The following is a 19611-nucleotide window of genomic DNA, read 5'->3' as shown; positions in this document are numbered from 1 at the left end:
TCGTGCACCGAGGAGATCCCGGTCTTGTTCAACGTAGCCTTAGCCTCACTGTCTTTACCACGGAAAACCCCAAAGGGGCCGGGTAAGCAGAATAGAAGAAAAGAATAGGATGGAGTGATTTCCCCATAGATTGCACATGTCGGAGCAGCGAATTGGAGAAGAAGGTCTGGCAAGCGCTGCTCTCCATCCCACGCCGAATGTCAGTTCCACCCCTGAGTTAATGCGGCAGCGAGCCAGCCGAGCGCCGGCTCACAACAATGCTGGGATAAATAAGCAAACCAAGCCAAGCTGAACAAGGGCAGCTGACGCTGGAGAACCACGCTTAATACCCAGCTCTGTGAAGAGCCCGATAAAGCACACAGAGAGAGAGAGAGAGAGAGAGAGAGAGATACTGCAGTCAGCCTAAAGATTAAGTGAGCAAAAGTGAAGCTAGGGCCACCTTGTTGCTTCTCCAGGGACCAAGCAACAGATCTGGCAACACAAAGCATCGCTGTATACCGATCTTACACCAAGCAGACTTCTTTTGTTCCGAGCCAAAGTCTAACATGTAATTACTTTTGCTTTTGAAAAGCAGTGTATCGGTGGTGAGGCCTGACATTTCATTCCTGCAGCACAGATAAGACATGAAAGCTCTGAAGCTCTGACAAAGCTCATGTCTGGAGAAGCGAGCCAAGCGTTTGGAGAATTACACCACTGAATGCATGAGTAAACAAAAAAACGGATCTCCAATTTACTGAAACTCTCCTCAAAGAATGCTAGGATGTAACGGAGATGGAGAACATCTCAAAAGACAAGAGAGTAAGGGCCAGACAGACACAGTGCAAAATGTTATTTGACACAGCCAAAATAAGCGTTTGCAATGCATTTAAAATCCAATATAATAACTAATCATGCACACACCACTCAGGACCACCTAGTAAACGCACTCTAGGTTTACAAACGGTAGAAATGATAACATAGTACCAACTAGCGCAGAAATGCAAGTTCAGTAAATCACAGGCTTATATTAATGCCCTCGCTCTAAAAGGTTATCGTTTCTATAGTAACAGCTCATTCATGTATGGTGGATGATACACTAATAAAAACATGTTTTCTGTAAAGAGATGTTTATTTAACTCCTTATTTAACTTGAAGAGAGAGAAAAAAGAGAGGCTGGTGAGGGATCAACTTTTTATAGCTGCTATAACGTAAGTGAGAACAGGAACTAACTTCTTTTGCAGATGTTCCATAAATGTTACAGGAAAACATTTTGCTAACCTAAAATTATTTGAACAATATCGATTTTAAAATTCTTATTTGTGTATATAAAGCTCTTTCTGGTCTTGCTCCACAGTACATTATTGATCTTCTTCACCTTTACTCTCCTATCAGAACACTAAGATCATGTAATCACCAACTTCTATCTGTCCCCTGTTGTTGTACTAAGAAAAAATGTGACAGAGCCTTTTCTGTGGTCTCCCTTTTCACGCGAGGTCCACTACATCTGCAGCCATTTTTAAATCTTCTCTTAAAACATATTTTTATTCTGTAGCTTATGATGCTATTTAATGTGCAGCGCATTGGATCAACTACTGTTGTAGTGCTTTATAAATAAAACTTGACTTGACTTGAATATTAAGTGCTGGTTATCGCTAACTGCACATTTTTTTTGCACTCTTTTGACTTCCTACAATTTCCTCTCTCTATTTTGTATACGTAGGATGAGAATCTCACGTCACACACCATGTACACACTGCATAATGAGGAGTATATCAGTTTTAAACATAGCATGCAAGGATTTTCAGGAAGAATGCAGCATAATTATTCCTGAAACTTGGTGAAAGGCTACATGGACTGTCTAGACAAAAATCTTTCTGCTCACTCTTCCTTCACTCATAAGAATTATGACTAGGTGAAGCAGTTGGCTGAAAGCCCACAGGCTGCAGTCTAGCCGGAGTGTCAGATCTGCCCTCTGCAGTGCCCTCGCAGTTACACCAGACTTTCTTCACTGTCAGTGAGCATATCTCCATAAAAGTGACACCAGGTCGTGTTCCAAGATGCCTTCCTTCCTTCTTCGTCTTCCTCCCAAGTCCTGAGCATAGCTGCAGGGAGGAGAGGGCTCGGCTCTGATCCATGTCCGCCGTCCCTCCCCGGGAGCACTGGAGCGTCTCCTCCTTTTCATTCTGCAGGACCATTTCTGAGCAGCTCTGCTGAACCAGGCCTGACACGGCTGTCAAACACTCGCCCCCTGCTCTCTCTTTATACCTCTCTGTTTTGTTTTTTTTTATAGCTATTCCTCTTTGCCTCTCTGTGTTTTTTTTTTTTTTGGCATCTCTCTCACCATGTCTCAGTTTCTTCTGCAGCTTGTCCACCTTCCAAAACCAATCCAATTTGTATTTAATAAATGAAATGTTTGCGATTGGTGTTTGGATAAACATATAGATAAAATACAGTTACACCACATCACTGCTGAATTCTCAAATCTGATTGGTCAGAAGGTGTTGATTATCTTTCAATTACAGAATTTTTGTTTTTTGGCTGCAGTTTAACGTTAAAACTTTCGTTCCAATATGTTATATAGCAAAAGCTCTGTAGTAACATCTTCTGTAAGGAGATGTTTATTTAACATTTATGGAAGGAGTCTCCAGTGTCAGCGCTTTGTAACAGTCAGAGGCAAAGCTGTAACATCTGGACAGAGGAGTTCAAGAGATAGAAAAGATATCGAAATTATAAATGGTTAAAATACAAGTACAATGCAACAACATTCTTTAGTAAATAAAAAAATTGTAATCGTTGGTAAATTGCCGCAGTGTAAGAGGAATAAAACACTTCAGGATGTGCTGTTAGAGGAAAAAGTGTGGCAACTGTAACTTCATCACACCATCTCATCACTGATTATTTTCCTGAAGCAGCACCACACAGAGTGTTGAATTCCTCTTATAGCACACCATTTTTGCATAAGGATTGCATTGAGTCTAAAGATTGAGACTAGCTGAAGCCCAACCAATAATCAGAGTCCCTGATGATCCAGGTTTATGCACATGAATGTTCTTGGAGCTCTTTCTGATAGAGAACCACTCTGCTGTAGGGTTCCACATAGAACCTTAAAGGGTTTCACCAGACGGACAACCAAAGAATCTTCAACAGTCCAGAGTATGTCTCTGATTCAATGTACAATGACTTACAGAACATTAGAATTAACGTTTTTGTTCTTTCAACAACTGAGAAGAATAATTTCAGCATTTCTGTCCGTAAAGAAAATAATGAAATTATACAAAATAACAGAAAAAAGCCCCAATAAAATAATGAAACGCTGTTATTGCACAGTGGGCAACTTTTTAATCTCTAATTACTTTAAAGAATCATAAAATATGGCTTGAACTTGTGAAACCTATTTAATCATCGATGCTAAAATATTAATCGTTTCTCACTTCATTTTTTTTTTATATACAATATTCACTGAACTTCAGATATGTCATATTTGCAGAAAAGAGAGATTCTGCTGCTCTTTGATGAACTGTGCTTTCTAACTAAATAAATCTGCGCTGATTTAACACCAGCTGCGACGGCGAATAATTCTTTGTTATGCCTTGAAATGTAAATGAGTGTCCAACTGTGAATTTATGCTGAAAGTTCAGGAAAACGTGCTGCTTCAGCAACCGCTAACTTTTGCTTGATGTGGCATTTCCTTTACTAAATACGTGAGCAAAGACTAATGACTTCACAAACTACAGGTGATGAAGTTGCCAGCCATTACAATCATACAACAACACCATACTTTATATCCATTTAGAGTTTCAGTTATTGATTTAACTCACGTTATAGGCGCTATAAACAGTCGTTCCCTCAAGAGTCTCTCTTTTTTTTCTTTCTTCAGCTTGTCATGTTACTGAGAAAGCGTAAAGCGTAAACTCCTCTGTCCTGAAGATGTCACAAAGTGCTGTACTGTTACAAAGCGCTGACACTGGAGACTCCTTCCATAAATGTTAAATAAACATCTCCTTTGCCATATCAGCAATTAATGCGATTACACATATTTTTGATGGACACGTGTCTGTGAATGAGCTGTTGCTATAGAATCGATAACATTAATTATAAAAAAACCTGTGATTTGTAGCTGCACTACTGTCAGAGCTTCTGTTATAGAAAATTAATCAACACCTTCTGACCAATCAGAATCCAGAATTCCACGGCGCTGTGGTATAACCAGTAATAAATTAGCTTCACTGACTCTGTTATTAAGACAGACAGCACTGCTGTGTATGTTCACATAATAATACTACTAGAAATTAAAAAAGTATTCCCAGAGAGAGCTTCCTGAAGGAAGAGGTTTTCCGTCTGTCGCATGGACAAGACTCCTGCATCAGCTGGCATGAACAAAGGTGGAGGCGTTTGCTTTTTAATCAACAACAGATGGCTCGCTGAAGTTAATGTGCTGTCCAAATCTTGGGCATAAAATTTGAAGCTTCTAATGACCACATGCAGCCATCTTCTTTCTGCATTTCTTCAGAATTTAATGACTAAAGAGAGCTAAAGAAAGAAAAGGGATTATAGACTGAAACTGAAGTGCTATATTTCTGATGAGAAGAAGAAACTCCTAAGGCACAGCTACATGTAGAAGCATCAGAGATCCTGGTCTTATTAACATATTATATATGTTAGCGCATTTTTATATTTTTAAAGTATATACATTACATTACAGTATGTTGAAAGTGTATATAAAGAAACCTGCTTTATATATTATCCAGTCATTACATATACTATACAACACTACACTATACTATACTATTGGGGGAGAAAAGTGAGTATCAAATGAAAGAAAGAAAAAAGAAAGAAAAAGATAAAGGAGGAAAGAAGGGAATTAAGCAAGAAGACAACAAAAAAGAGAAAAGAAAGAAAGAAAGAAAGAAAGAAAGGCTCACATATGGGAGTTGACTCTCGAGGTTTCATCTAAAAGAACCGATTCAAAGAGTCGACTCTTTTAGTGAACGACACATCACTATTATTCTGATTAATGTGTTTATTCGTAGAGTTTTTACACAGATTTCAGTTGTCTATGGTACAAACTTCTCTTAAATACACACACACACACTGTGTGCATCGCTGCGGCACTTCAGGACGTTTTCTGTAAAATGAGTCAGAACATGAGCTTCTGTCTGGGTTTATGAGTGAATACTGCAAACTGAAGATTTAATCGTATGCAATTTTGTGCAATTAATTAACTCTTTGTGGAACTAACTACAGAAGCGTACAGAACTGAGCCGTTTCATCACACCCACCATTAGAGTGATTAAATATGAACATTTATTCTGACCGGACATCAACACTACTGCGGATTTGCTTAATAAATATCATAACTGTGACTTTAAAAAAAAAAAAAAAACATTTTTCCCACCACATAGTTGACTAAGATCAATTATATCATGAGCCACAGGTCACGAATCAACATGGAACTCGATAAATGTGACACAGGTAATAGAAAAAGCATTTTCCTTGATTAAAATCCAAAAATAATTGCCATCATTTATAAAAACCATCAAGCCTCTAATTTGGTGCTCGGCTCCCGCCTGACTGCTCTGCTTGTTAAAATTCAGCTCTAATGTCCAGCGAATACGAGCTCCTGAGTGATTGATGCCTCCAATTTACTTCCACCTTAATGTCAGATATTAAATCCTGAATTATGCATATTATTCTCTAATGTATTATTCTGTAATGTGCAAGCAAAAACCACAAAAGAAAAAAGAATGGAAAGAATTCTTTTAGACCTCTGAAAGATCCTACATATGTTTCTTAAAAAAAAAAAGCAGCTCTGTACTTGACAGGATATACAACACACCACACTGAGGAGAGAATGGTTTAAAAAAAAAAGGAGCGTTTATTCGCGAGGTTTTTTGTGAACCAGATAAAAGAAATAAATAAAAATAATTACAGAACAAACAAAGAGAAAAGGGGAAGAAAGAAAGATGGAAAAAATAATGAAAAAAGGAAAGAACAAAAACCAAGAAAAAGCAACAATAGAAGAGTTTATAGAAAGAAAGAAGGAAAGAAAGAAAGAAAGAAAGAAAGGAGGATTGGAAGAAAGTAAGGAAAGGGGAAGACAACACAAGAAGGAAAAAGGAGGAAATGCAGTCTTGTCTATACTTTCTTAGAGAAGAAATTGAGAAGAAGAAGTAGAAGAAGATCTCGGGAGTATAATTCCAGGAATTCTGGCATCTGTGTGGGATTAATGTGTTTCCACATGAACACATGATTTTTTTTCCTGGACGTCACTAAGACAACATCTTCCTGCACTCTGAAGTGTTCAGCTGTGTGTTTGTGATTTCTCTCTGTCTTCATCACACACACACACACACACACACACACACACTCTCACACACACACACTAATCCTCGGTTCACACAGGAAGCTGATTCCGTGTCTTCAGCAGCGTTCCAGATGTGATTTTGCGGAGTCTGGTTGAGGGAAAAGGACCGAACGGTTGAAGCTCTCACGTTTGCTGTCAGGTGTCAGACGCTTCAGCGGTGTTTTTATCAGCTGCAGTTCGGCTTTGCTTCAGCTTCATTTTATCCTCATTTAGTTCTGAATGGCTGCATGTGGAGATCACAATCATCTGCGCTTTATGAAACAAACAGATCAGCGCAGGCGGCAGTGAGAGCCGTGGGGCGTCTCGTTCGGGCTGAATTCCGCGCCGTCCGCCTGCCAGGCACTTCACCATTTAATTACCTGGTCAGTGTGTAAGGCGGCGCTCAGGAAAACCTCTCCAAATAAAAAAAAATAAAAAAACATCACTGAGGAATCACTGAGGAGAAGCGTGGATTCACATCCGAGTGCAATTCACCAGCAATCATTCATTCTATCACTGACAGAAAGAAAGAAAGAAAGAAAGGCAACTGAAAGAAAGAAAGAAAGAAAGAAAGACAGAAAGAAAGAAAGAAAACCAAAAAAGGAGGAAAGAAAGAAAGAAAGAAAGAAAGAAAAGGCAACTGAAAGAAAGAAAGAAAGAAAGAAAGAAAGAAAAGGCAACTAAAATAAAGAAAGAAAGAAAAGGCAACTGAAAGAAAGAAAGAAAGAAAGAAAGAAAGAAAAGGCAACTAAAAGAAAGAAAGAAAGAAAGAAAGAAAAGGCAACTAAAAGAAAGAAAGAAAAGGCAACTCAAAGAAAGAAAGAAAGAAAGAAAGAAAAGACAACTAAAAGAAAGAAAGAAAAGGCAACTCAAAGAAAGAAAGAAAGAAAGAAAGAAAAGACAACTAAAAGAAAGAAAGAAAGAAAACCAAAAAAGGAGGAAAGAAAGAAAGAAAGAAAGAAAGAAAGAAAGAAAGAAAGAAAAAGGTACAAAGAAATGAAGGAAGGAAGACAATTAAAAGAAAAAGGAAGAAATAAAGAAGAAAATGAAAGGTAAGAAAAAGACAATGATGAAAGAAAGAAAGAAAGAAAAAAAAAGAAAGAAGCGCCGCAGTCTGTGTCAGAAATGAGTAAATGAATGTTAGTAAAGTTGCTTTTAAGACTGAAACCAGGCTTTTAAAGAAGTTTTGAGAAGAAAGAGAAAAGCGATGCACAGACCCGGCTCAGGTCACAGCTGAAACTACTGAAAATGAATAAATGATGATAAAAACCAGCCAATAAAATGACAGAGACGTGTTTTTTAGCTTTCCAGAAGTTTTTTTTTTTTAACGTTTTTTACGTCCTTCATCTTGATGCTTGATCTTGATGCTTGGCGCGATGTTGAGGATTTGAGAGAAGCTCTTCTGAGACAAAGCAGTAAGGCATTTCTCATAATGAAGTGCGGCTTCTCATCATCCACGCTATCTTAAGCAGCAGTAATTAGCTGACGAGAGACGTCAAATCTCAGTGTTAATTCCCCTGATTCTCATGTTGATTATTTTATTCCTCCGTGTGCCGAGTGTCACCGCGAAACTCTCCGGCGTGTGAAAGCTGAGGAGTAAGCGTGGAGACAAACTGTCTCTAGTTTTTTTCTTTTACGCTAACTTTTAAAGAAAGGGCAAGATGTGCTAGCCCAATGAGCTAGAATGTTAAGTAGTAATTTTAAGTGGCCAATTTGTTGGCTTTATTTTATTTTTAGTTATTTTTATTTATTTTTTCAGCTTTTTTGCTGAAGTTTATTTTGATTTTATTCGGTTTGGTTTCACATCGCAATGTTTTTGTACATTTACAGACACGTGCTGATTTAATAGTCAGTAGTTTAATGTCGTGTGTTTTGATGAACCTTCGATTTTACTGGTCTTCCTGGAGCAAAAATAGAAGATGTGTAGGAAAAAACTGCTAAACATTGCTCTGCTGCTCTTCCTGGCTGGAGCTGTTGTTTTTTTTTTTTTCCGTCCCGGCGTCCCTGAGGATTTCAGTCCGAGTTTAACAGTCTGTTCAGCACATTTCAGCTCAGACTGCACTTGGAACTAGGCCCAATATAGTGTTGAGTGTAGTACAAGCTCTGCCAACGAGTCACTTCTAAACTGCTCGACCCACCTGCAAACCCACAAACCATAAATTAGCCTGTTTTATTTTTTTTTTTGTTTTATCCATTAACGACATTTCAGTAAGAAAATCAACTCGGATTCACCGCTGGTAATATGCTCGCTAGTACACTGTTATTATTAACTATTTCTTTTCTCCACTGGCTTTGAACAAGACAGCAATGATGAAGATAAATCAGCATCTCATTTCTGTAGTACAGAGTGTCCCAAAAGTCTCCATACACAGGGACTGTGTTTGCCAGCACCATGTCAGTTGTGTCTTCCTCAGTAGATGTTCGTGGACGTCCGCTTCTCGGATGGTCCACAACACTTCCAGTCTTTTTGAATTTGTTAATAGGTTTGGTGACAGTGTCGTGTGTGTGATGAGTTCGCCGTGTTTCCTGTTAAAGTCCACCGCAACCTTGCGACAGCTTCCCGATCCAGCCGTGAGAATGATTTCAATACGTTCTTCTTTTGTCAAAGGCGTTCTTAAAGGCTATCTGAAAAAATATACAATATAAACTAAGTATGAAAATATTTGGAAGATATTTTGCTAAGAAGTGTTCATTTCCCCTCTGTATGGAGACTTCTGGGACACCCTGCTTTCAGGGAGATCAACTTTCAACCTAGAGCATGTGTTGATTTTTGTTTGTGATTAGAAAATTGGAGTACTTGGAGAATTGAGGAAATTATTTTACGAAGAAAGATCATTTCTGTGTTAAATAGATGCTGTCATGTGTTTCCCTAGTACCTGGGTTGCCAGATTTGTATGACAAATCAAGCCAAATACTTAAGAAATCGAGCCAAATATCAAAACTCGACCCTGCCACATCTAAACCCTGTAAACCATTACAAAAATGATTATACTAACGTTTAAAATTAACCTACAGTACATTATTAACATAGCAATATTAAAATCACTGTATTCTTAGACAGTTTTTTGGCTAAGGTCCCTCCACATGTATACAGTTATTTCTGAAAAGTTATTTTTGAATTTATTTTTGGCTTCCCGTCCACACGAAAACAGCATCGCTGAAAACAAAGCTTTTTGAAAACACATGTGTTTTTGCATGGATAGTAAAAAACATGTCCTTTTTAAAAACGATGACATCAGAGCATGAACCTGTGCATGCCCGTTGCGTGTGTTTTGTGTGTGTTATGAATGTGCTAGGATTCCATTTATCACAGCGGCAGACCAGGTTGTTAGTTTGTGGTCAGTAATTTCTTAGTTGATACACTATAAGGCCAAAACTATGTGCACCCCTGACCATCACACCCACTAGAATGTCTCTGTATGCTGTAGCAATACAATTTCCCTTCACTGGATCGGAGAGGCTGAAACCTGTTCCAGCATGACAACGCCCCTGTGCACAAAGCAAATCATTTCAATCTTTGTCTTGAGTTAAATCAATGCATCGATCCAAACTGTCTGATCATTACACCCCTAATTTTCATTTTGGACTGAGATTTTTTTTTAACAAATGCTCTTAAAGCGGATGGGATTTTTTTTAACGGAGTGGGAAAAATTATGCAAAATTATCCGTATACTTGTTGGTGGGGCGTTAAATCCTAAAACAGCCTTAAATATATTTCTGTAAACAAAGAATAAGAATAACAGGATCAAGAAGCATGTGTATAAGAGAAGACCTCATATAGCTGCTAGTGCTTATTTTAATATGTATAGATATAATTACTCGAATTACTCAAATATATGCAAAATGATCAATCATATCTGAGTTCTGCGTGGAATCTACAATAGCGTTCAATACAAATGTAAAGACCAATCAGGACAGAGCTCATTTACATATTTCAGTAACAAAATTAGCATGTTTTATTTTACAGCATAGAATGAGGTTGAAAATAAATCACAGCTGGTTTACTACATAAAATCCCATGAATGTTTTAAATGGAGCAAACAAAAATTTAATATAAGTGTAAAATATGTGGTTTTTAATATTCCCTGCCCACACAAAAGAATACGAAGTCATTTTCTCCTAATGCGTGTATTCAGAGAAAGAATCTCAGCCATTGCAGCAGGTAGCAGATGGTTCAATCTCGGAGAGAAAGCTGAATTTTCGGCCTTTTATATAAATAATTCATGCAGTTTTAACTGGTATTTCTGTTATGATAGAAACAGGTGACAATCCCAGACTGAACTCCCCAAATGCTCTCACTTACTTCTCACATCAATACAACAACAAATTTAGATTATTACACAGTAAAATTCATAAAATAAGTAAAATAAATCTGAAATATTATTTCAGTCACATTAGAGCAGGGCTGAGTGATATGATAAAAATATCATGCCATGATTCCTGAAGGCAATTCTACGATACTCGATATGTATCAGGATATACACTAAGTTTATATATTTAATACTGAAAAGAAGTCTGTAAAAATGTTAAAATGTTGATTTTAATGATTAAGTACAAAATTTTAATACCAGTAAGTTTGTAATTGAATTTATTTTAAAGAAAAACATAAAAATATATTATGATATCCATGATATCACAGAAAAGTGTATTGTGGCCTAATTTATCAAGATATCAATATTACGTCATCATATCGCCCACACTTTGATACTTCAACAGTTAATAAGACAAAAAACACACAGCTTGTCATGTTCCCAATAAATCGCAAAGCGTAAAATCTTTTCTCTTGAAGAATGTTGGAAACCTTACAAAAATTTACAGCTTTACCTCTGAATGTTACAAAGCACTGAAACTGGAGACTCCTTCCATAAATGTTAAATAAACATCTCACATATCAATGATTACACACGGGTTTTATTCCGCTTACGTGGAGCGTCTGTAGTACAAGTCCCTGTAAACGATGCTGTTGCTATAGAATACGATACGATGATGCATTAATATAAACCTGTGGCTACTCTCAGAGCTGCTTTTAATTTTCTAGAAAATTAATCAGGCAGAATCGAGGATTCAACAGCACTGTGGTATAAAGCGAAATAAGATGATGAACCCAAAATACAACTTCAGTAAACAGCCATGGTTTAAGCAAGACCACGCCTACTCAAGTGTTAAACATTAGCAGAACTGCATCTATTATTTTATTATTTTGGACCGTTTTGCTTGGCGGTGTGTGCAACTCTGGTGTCTCTTATATTCCAGGAAATATGGTACGTACGAAAAGAAGAACTCAAGGTAGCCAAAGTTTCCATACACAACCGAGATTTGCTTTGATTCCTGGGCAAGCGTCCAGGTTTCTATTGATTTCTGCTTTAAGGTCTGTAGATAAATTCCAGCACAGATTAAAGTGAGGAATCTTCCATTCTTATAGAAGCACAGACTGCTTAATCAGACTAATCTCTTATCTCGGCGCTGGCCGTAAGTTCATTACTCTGAGGGAAAAAGTGGGCAGTGTTGTTTTTTTTTTTTTTACAGGAAGTGGACGCCATGTGGCCGTGCCCAATGGGAAGGACAGAGATATTCACATTCGCTGAGGTTAGTAATAAATCATTACCTCGTTTTTCCTACCCTGGGAGGCTCAGAGCTGGTGTGGAGTTTTTACCCACAGAAACTTTGCTCTCGTGTGAAACTGCTGGAATTACAGCAGAGATTTTCACTTTCTTAGATATATATAAAAAAAAAAGTTTACTCCAAATATACTGCTGAAACATCAATCCTCATTACGTCAAAGTATTTAGAGGTGTTAGCTGTTAATATTCATCAACAAGTTGTTTTTATCACTCCATGTGTTATCATTAGATGTGAAATAAATATAATGGCACCCCAAAATAAGTAAACAAACAAACCTAAAAATATTTACACAGGAAAAAAAAGATATCTTACAATAATTATATTTTCAGTATGGGTAAGTTTTTTTAAATATTTCTTATTATAAGATTATTATAAATATTATTATTATCTGCCAGCAGAACAAGATCATTTCAAGCTTGAAATTTGTAATAAATGTCTGGAAGTGTGTGTAAAAATAATGTTTAGTTTATTGTAATCGTATAAAAGGACATAGTAGATATATTTGACTATATTAAAGATATTTTCATTTGCTAAGATGTCATTTTTACGCAGAGAAGATTTTTTACACGACATCTTTAAAAAGTAATCAAAACGTCACATTAGGACTGTACTATAAATATGACAATAAAAAGGATGTGCACATGGAGTATTTCCGTTTTAATTTTGCACATTTTTTTCTTAAACGGACACAAAACTGATCTCAATTTTTAATAATATATTATCTGAAAATATTTCTAACATGGCCATGAAAAAATATAAATTTTTGATTGGTTGGCAGGCATCAGGAATTTTCTTATATGTGGACGCCTTGAATGTAGATTTGATCAAAAATCCTTAAAATTTTGATGAACACATAATACATTCAAGTAGTTCAAATCCAGAGAAACTTGTTGCTAGGCAACTAGGAAACACGGACAATCAGAGAGTTGAGTTAAGCGCGCTTTGCGAGGATTTAATACCGAAATCGTGCACACTGGTATTCAGATCTCAGCCGTAACTACAGACTTGAGAATTTCCTCGAGATTTACGCGAGCAGGGCGGAGTTTGAGTAACACAGAGGCGTGTCTCAGTTATGAACGATTCTGCCCTTGAACTTTCGAAGTGCATTTTTTTCTCGAGGGATCTCAGCTCCAGCGAGGAGCAGAATTAAGTCCAGCTCCACCGTCTGACAGTTTGATTCATGTTTTGGCTGTGAATTCACTCAAAATAACGGTGGAATGACATTTAGGGCCAATATTTAAAACGCCGCATTTTATACCCCAGGCTCAAAAGCAAGTACTCCTGTTTAATGGTGGTGGTCTAGACGCTACTGAAAAACCCTGTCTCGATCACTTCCACTCAAGAAAAATTTTGCAGCCTCGGAGGCATGAACTACACACAGGTGATTTTAATAATCTGAACGTGGAGTATAGAAATTAATCGCGTGCGTAACCCGACTCTGAATACGAGAAACTTTCCCCAGGTAAACAGTGATGTAACTTTTGGACTTCAGTCGCCGACTCCGAGTACGATGAGCATAAACTTGCTAATGACTGAGGCTAATGATTTAGCACACAGCCTTGTAAACTAAAAGCGCTGTGACAGTAGAAATTAGACAGAACTGTGTTGGTAAAGATGTGTATCACTAAAATTATACTGTAATAACTCTTAGCAAATGGTAACTCAGTATCTATGAGATCATATGGAATCTTCTAGTAAACAAAACAAACATGAGCATTTAATGTATAATGTTAGCTAAATAAGCCTTTAAAAAAATACTGATAAGTTAACGCTGGTAAAAGCTGATAAAAAGCTTTTATGACAGATAATGGATGCTTTTCATCGTGGTGCTCTTTACATCAGATTCATCCATTATTTTTTATTTTTAGATAACCTCTTTACTCCGCCACCCCCAGATATCGTTAGCTAATTGCTGGCATGGTTACGTCTCAGAAGGTGTTAATTAGACTCTTTACAATATACCTGTTAATACATAAGGATGTTTCACAGAACATTAAATGTAACTATAAACGGAAAAAAAATGATGTGTTGTTCTTTAATAACTAAAAAAAGGTCATTGTTAGCAAACTGCTGTGGTATGAGGAATAAAACACTTCAGGACATGCTGCTATAGAAAAATAATCAACTTTGGGGTCATACTAGTAACTCTGCTTCATCGCACCACCCTGTCATTGATTGTTTTCATATAACAGCAGCACACACACAGTGTTTTATTCCTTTCATATTCAAAATAATATCAACGTTTGCATTTCTGAATGTGATGTAAATATTCTCTGATAGCTTGTATGCTCCCCTCAAACCTCTTTCGTATCCTCTAAACAGCTTTTAGAGCCTCTTAGTTGTAATATTTGGATATACAAATGTTCAGCATCACCTGAGCTGTAAAACCATCTTTATAACCTTTAGTTGCCTGTAGAATATCGCAGGATGTCCTACAGCAGATAATCGGCACAAGTCTGACTCTGACTGAGCTTAATGGCGCCGTGGGCGAGAGGATGACAGCTCCAGTATTCGGCCAAGCCTCTGGAGAATATAATCAGTTTGTCCTCGAATGTGACAAACAGGGACAAGGCCGTGTATTATCTCCAAGGTCGACCTGATTCCAGCACTGAAAAGAAGTGTCTTACCAAAGGAGCCTTTCTGTGGCTTATCACTCCTTGAACACACTCATTTAGACAAAGGCCACAAGAACAGACCCAAATTTCGTTCTTTCTGGCGCCGCAGCAGAGATAAATTCAATAATCACGCCATGCCGACTGCACAATATCACCACACTGACAACAATAGTGCTTTCTTTCTCACATTCTCAGAAACAGAGGAGGGGTGGGTCGCTGATGGCGGGAGGCAGAAAGGATTTTTTTTTTGTCATTTTTATCACACAATGAAATTAAGGGGCAAAGGTTAAATGCATTTTTCTCCCCTGGTAATATCTTAATTTCACAGTTAAAAGGGTTTCACATGCTCATAAAAGCTTATAAAGGAAGAAAATTAACACTGAAACATGACCCTGGTATTTTTTAAAAACATAATAAAGTGGTAGATCATCTATTTCTACATCTGCATGCTCAGAGACGGTTTGTTTTGTTGCGTTGTTTCTGAGGAACTCCAAACCAGTCGTCTTTACAGCCTAAACCTGTGTGTAGTCCTCATCTAAAACACAACTTCAGCTGAAATGCTCATGATACATCATACTGGACATTTCAGAAACCTAAGATTATCATCTCTGATCTCTAAAACACTACAGCAGTTTATGATTCTACAATCCAACCGTTAAAATACTGTCAAAGGAACACAATTGTTGTATTTGTAACTGTGTCAGAATAATAATGAGCACAATATGGATGTATTGATTGATAGATAGATAGATAGATAGATAGATGACTTTATCCATCCCAGAGGAAAATTCACCTATTACAGCAGCACAGAGAGTTAGATGTATACTAAAAGAAATTTAACGTTATATATGTTAAATTATAATTGATATATAATATGAAGCTGCCATCAGAAAGTAACCAAATCCACTCACATCATTTACAGCAAGGTTTTTGTTTCATCAAAATTCATTTGGAATAATTATTCCACATTTGGGGTCCCTGGTGGTCTAGCAGCTGAGGATCCCGCCCTCTCACCACCGCGGCCCGGGTTCGATTCAACCCAGCCACGGGGAGCGTACACTCAGTGCCGGTCGCAAGCCCGGATAAAATGGCAGGGTTGCGTCAGGAAGGGCATCCGGCGTAAAATCTGTGCTAAGTCAAACATGTGGCCCAATGATCCACTGTGGCGACCCCTAACGAGAGCAGCCGAAAGAACAACAACATTCCACATTATTCCACATTTGGAGTAACATGGCTGGAAACCGGAGTCACGTCCAGTTTATCCACTACTGTGTAAATCTACATATTTCTAATCTACAAAAGGATGTAATGGTCCTAGTAGTGTCCTCGTTCCTCCTTTCTTCTTGTCTCAAATTCGTCATATTTTATTTTGAACCATCGTCCATGGCAAAGGGGTTGACCACATCGATATGATAGCTTTAGAACTCTTCTGATTCTCTTAAACGTTTCGTGAAAAGATGTTGAGAGAAAACCTTTGCCAGAACTCTTAGTTATAAGATACATTTTCTTTGGAATCTGGTTCTATGTGGTGGCTTTCCAGCTTGGGTTACTGTCATGTTCTCCTTATGTCCGTGCGGTTTCCTCCGGGTTCTCTGGTTTCCACGAACATGCTGGTAGGTGGAATCGCTACACTAAATTGTATTTAAAATGAATTTAAAAGAATTTATGAACTATGAATGTATGTTGTTCTCCCATGTTCTCCTTCCTTCCTGAATTTTCCACCAGTGAAGGAATCTAGTGTTCTGTAATGTGGTGAGATCTTCAAAGTGTGTGTGTGTGTGTAAAACATTAATATGACATTACATCATCCACAGATCTTTGATTGAGAGTGCACTGAAAAAGATGAAAAAGATCTCAACTTTTTATTCCCTAAATTGCTAGATAAAACTGCAGCACCTCGTTTTCATGCACCGGTTTTGTCCTCCTCCCCGTCACCACGACGACGGCCACCCTCGACTCCCGGCGGAGCACAGCGAGGAGCCCCGTAATCACCGATGGACTGATGTCATGGTAACGGCACTGCTAATGGTTGCCACAGTTTCGAGCTGCAGGGAGTCAGTGCTGTGATGCTCGAGTGGTGACCATCGCTGCTCTCCATGAAGTCTCCTCTGAAAATCAGCCATGAGCTTCACCTGATCCAGGTCAGATCTCGGCGCTGCTGTTCCAGCACTCATTATCTGCGAATCTCTTGTGTGGGTTTTGGACTTGTTGATTTCCTGCAGTTCCTTCACAGAGTTTGAAAAACACTGACATTCTCTGAGTTCCCCTGAAAATCCTCTCATGTTTCATGACATAAGCATTTTCACAAAGTCAATATTCAGCATCGTAAATTTTAATATTTATTTCACTTTTTTTCAGAGCCATTTTTACATCAAGCGACACATGGGTCGTTTGCCTAAAAAGTTTAGAAGGACTTACATTAAGTGACTAAATATAGATCTTTCATATTAAAAATGCAGATTTTTCTTTTTCACTTTTAAATATGTACACAAATATTTCTGTTAAATAATTTACGGGTTAAAATAATGACGTAAATTAAGACCCTGATACTGAAATGACACCCTTTACGCCATTTCACAGAAATGTTTACAACCTGCACCCAGTTTTACGTAGCTCTGGGAGCATAAGGACTAAAACTTGCTAGCGGCTTTGGCTGCTGGTTTACACAACAGTTAGCTTAATGTTAGCTAGATTACTAACAATCCTAGTGAACCTGGCTAATGTTTGAGATTACATAATAGTTAGCCTAATGTGAGCTAGGCTAACAGGAAACCTAACTAATAATTTTAATTACATAATACTATTTAATTACAAATGTTAACCTGTCTAATGGCTTTGAATATGTATTAGTTAGGCTGCTGTGCATTGTAATGTGTCCCATCCTCAGGCCCAGGGTTCCTGGTATAGATGCCGGATTCACAGCAACCCTGACCGGGATGAAGTGCTTACTGAAGACGAATGAATAAATAAATAGTTTCCTAGCTTGCTAGCAACCTTGGCTCTTGGTTTATACATTACATTTAGTCTAACAGTAGCTAGTTTTCTGTCAGAATTGTTCCGCGTTTGAGTGCTGTGAGGAAAACACTCGGAGCCGATGATGTGGGAAATTCAGGATTCTGGATGATAGACGAGTTTATGAGGTGTCCCGTGGTCCAGTGGAGAAGTTTCTCGAACTTCAGTCAGTCCGTATGATTTAAAGAAAAAAAAATATTTCAGTTGTTTCCGTTTGATAAGAATGAGCAGCAGTGACATGAAGTCTAAATGTGAACAAATACAGCAAACGATTTTCCACACAAGTGCAAGGATTTTCTTTTTGCAATTTTCTTTTTTTATTAACCCAACAAATAAAAACTCTGTGCTTTCATATTGACTTCAGTTGACACAGAATGAAGTCGTATTCACTAGTTTATCATCTGACATATATGATGTTTTGAGGAGCCCCAGAAGTGCAGCATTGGTTACAGGCTTATAAACAAACAGCCTAAAGCTTGATATTGTTTAGTTTAATTACATGATAGGATAGCATTAGCTAGATTGTTAATGAATCCGGCTAGATATTAAAATTCAAATATTGTATGCTAATGAGGTCATTAGCTAGGTAACGTAGCTGGCAACATTAGTGCATGTCAGCATCTTTATGTCAGCATAATTGTAACTGGAAGCATTGCGTTGTGGTGGCAGGATGTGCTAATTCGAGGATGTTCAAGGATGCTGTTTTCACCAAGGTGCAAGCTGACCCTTCATTCTTTATAAAAGTTTAAAATGACACTTTTAAGGAGACTTTAAAATATCAGTGAAAATGTCCCTTCCCTCATTTTTCCCCTGCAGACAGAAATGAACCAATCAGTGACCCCATGGGAAGAGGTCTTGCGGGGCAGCGAATTTGCTGCACCACTAAAAATAGGCTCCTAAAAATAGAAAGGCTCGATACACACGTTCCAGTCCGTTGTGTGAGACAAAAATCTTTGTTATGATCCTGTGTTTTCTTGAGGACACAAAACTGCACAAGGTTTAGTCACACATTGTAAAACTCAGTGGTACTGATCGAGCTATTTGATGCTTTATCCATAAAGATGCATAAAAAAAACCAACAGCACAGTGAAAGTAAAGAGGAAAAAAAGAGGAAAAAAAAAAAACATGTCCGATATGATGGATTGTGCATCTGTAATCAGTACATTTCCTGCATCACTGCTTGCACAGCATACTGTTTATTCTTTAATTCTCATCTTTATATCTCCTCACCTCATGCTCCTGTCTTCAAGCAAACACAGACATGCAGACAGACAGCCGTGACTCAGCAGACGAGGATTAGATGCTCAGTTTATGCTTTTTATTATGCTGTGAAATGGGAAGTTTTTTATTTTTATTTTAATGGGACAAACATATACTGCAATACCAAAATGACTTGAAGGTATTAAACTGTAGGAGTTTTATTTGTACAGCACTTGAAGAGTACAGGGTGTCCCAAAACAGTACAGGGTGTCTCCATACAGAGGGGAAATGAACACTCTTTAACAAAATGTCTTCCAAAATTTTTCATACTTATTTTATATATTATGTATATTTTTTTTCAGATAGCTTTTAAGAATGCCTTTGACAAAAGAAGAACATATTGGAATCATTCTCATGGCTTGATCGGGAAGCTGTCGCAAGGTTGCGATGCACTTTAACAGGAAACACGGCGAAAACACCAAACCTATTAACAAATTCAAAGAGACTGGAAGTGTTGTGGACCATCCAAGAAGCGGACGTCCACGAACGTCTACTGACGAAGGCACAACCCACGTGGTGCTGGCAAACACCCTGTGTATGGAGACTTGTGGAACACCCTGTAGATGTCGTTACATGGACATTTAGATCCCTAATGAACAAACCAGACATGACAGTGGCGACGCGACGAAAGACTTGCTGAGATGACACACTGAAGAAACCTTGAGAGGAACCAGACTCAGACTAATGCCACTACATTAGTTCTGCTGCCCTCAGAAATCACATAATTATTTACATGGAGTCGACCTGTCCGTCACGTGATTTCTGGAAGGCCCCAGAGTT

At 37.9% G+C, this 19611-nt stretch overlaps 1 protein-coding gene and 1 long non-coding RNA gene across 6 annotated transcripts in view; one reads left to right on the top strand and one right to left on the bottom strand.

Moving 5' to 3' along the window:
- ctnnd2a (catenin (cadherin-associated protein), delta 2a) overlaps positions 1-19611 on the bottom strand; it is a 265685-nt gene that overhangs the window by 239669 nt on the left and 6405 nt on the right. The window lies entirely within an intron of this gene.
- On the top strand, positions 11531-18116 carry LOC117595792 (uncharacterized). Its single transcript, XR_004576971.2, has 3 exons — positions 11531-11583; positions 11849-11908; positions 16441-18116. It is a non-coding gene; the product is annotated as an uncharacterized LOC117595792 (long non-coding RNA).

This window comes from Pangasianodon hypophthalmus, chromosome 22, assembly GCF_027358585.1.
Source record: "Pangasianodon hypophthalmus isolate fPanHyp1 chromosome 22, fPanHyp1.pri, whole genome shotgun sequence".
Classification (NCBI taxonomy): domain Eukaryota; kingdom Metazoa; phylum Chordata; class Actinopteri; order Siluriformes; family Pangasiidae; genus Pangasianodon; species Pangasianodon hypophthalmus.
Note: the sequence above shows the minus strand (reverse complement) of the source record. Positions and strands in the feature narration are given on the sequence as shown.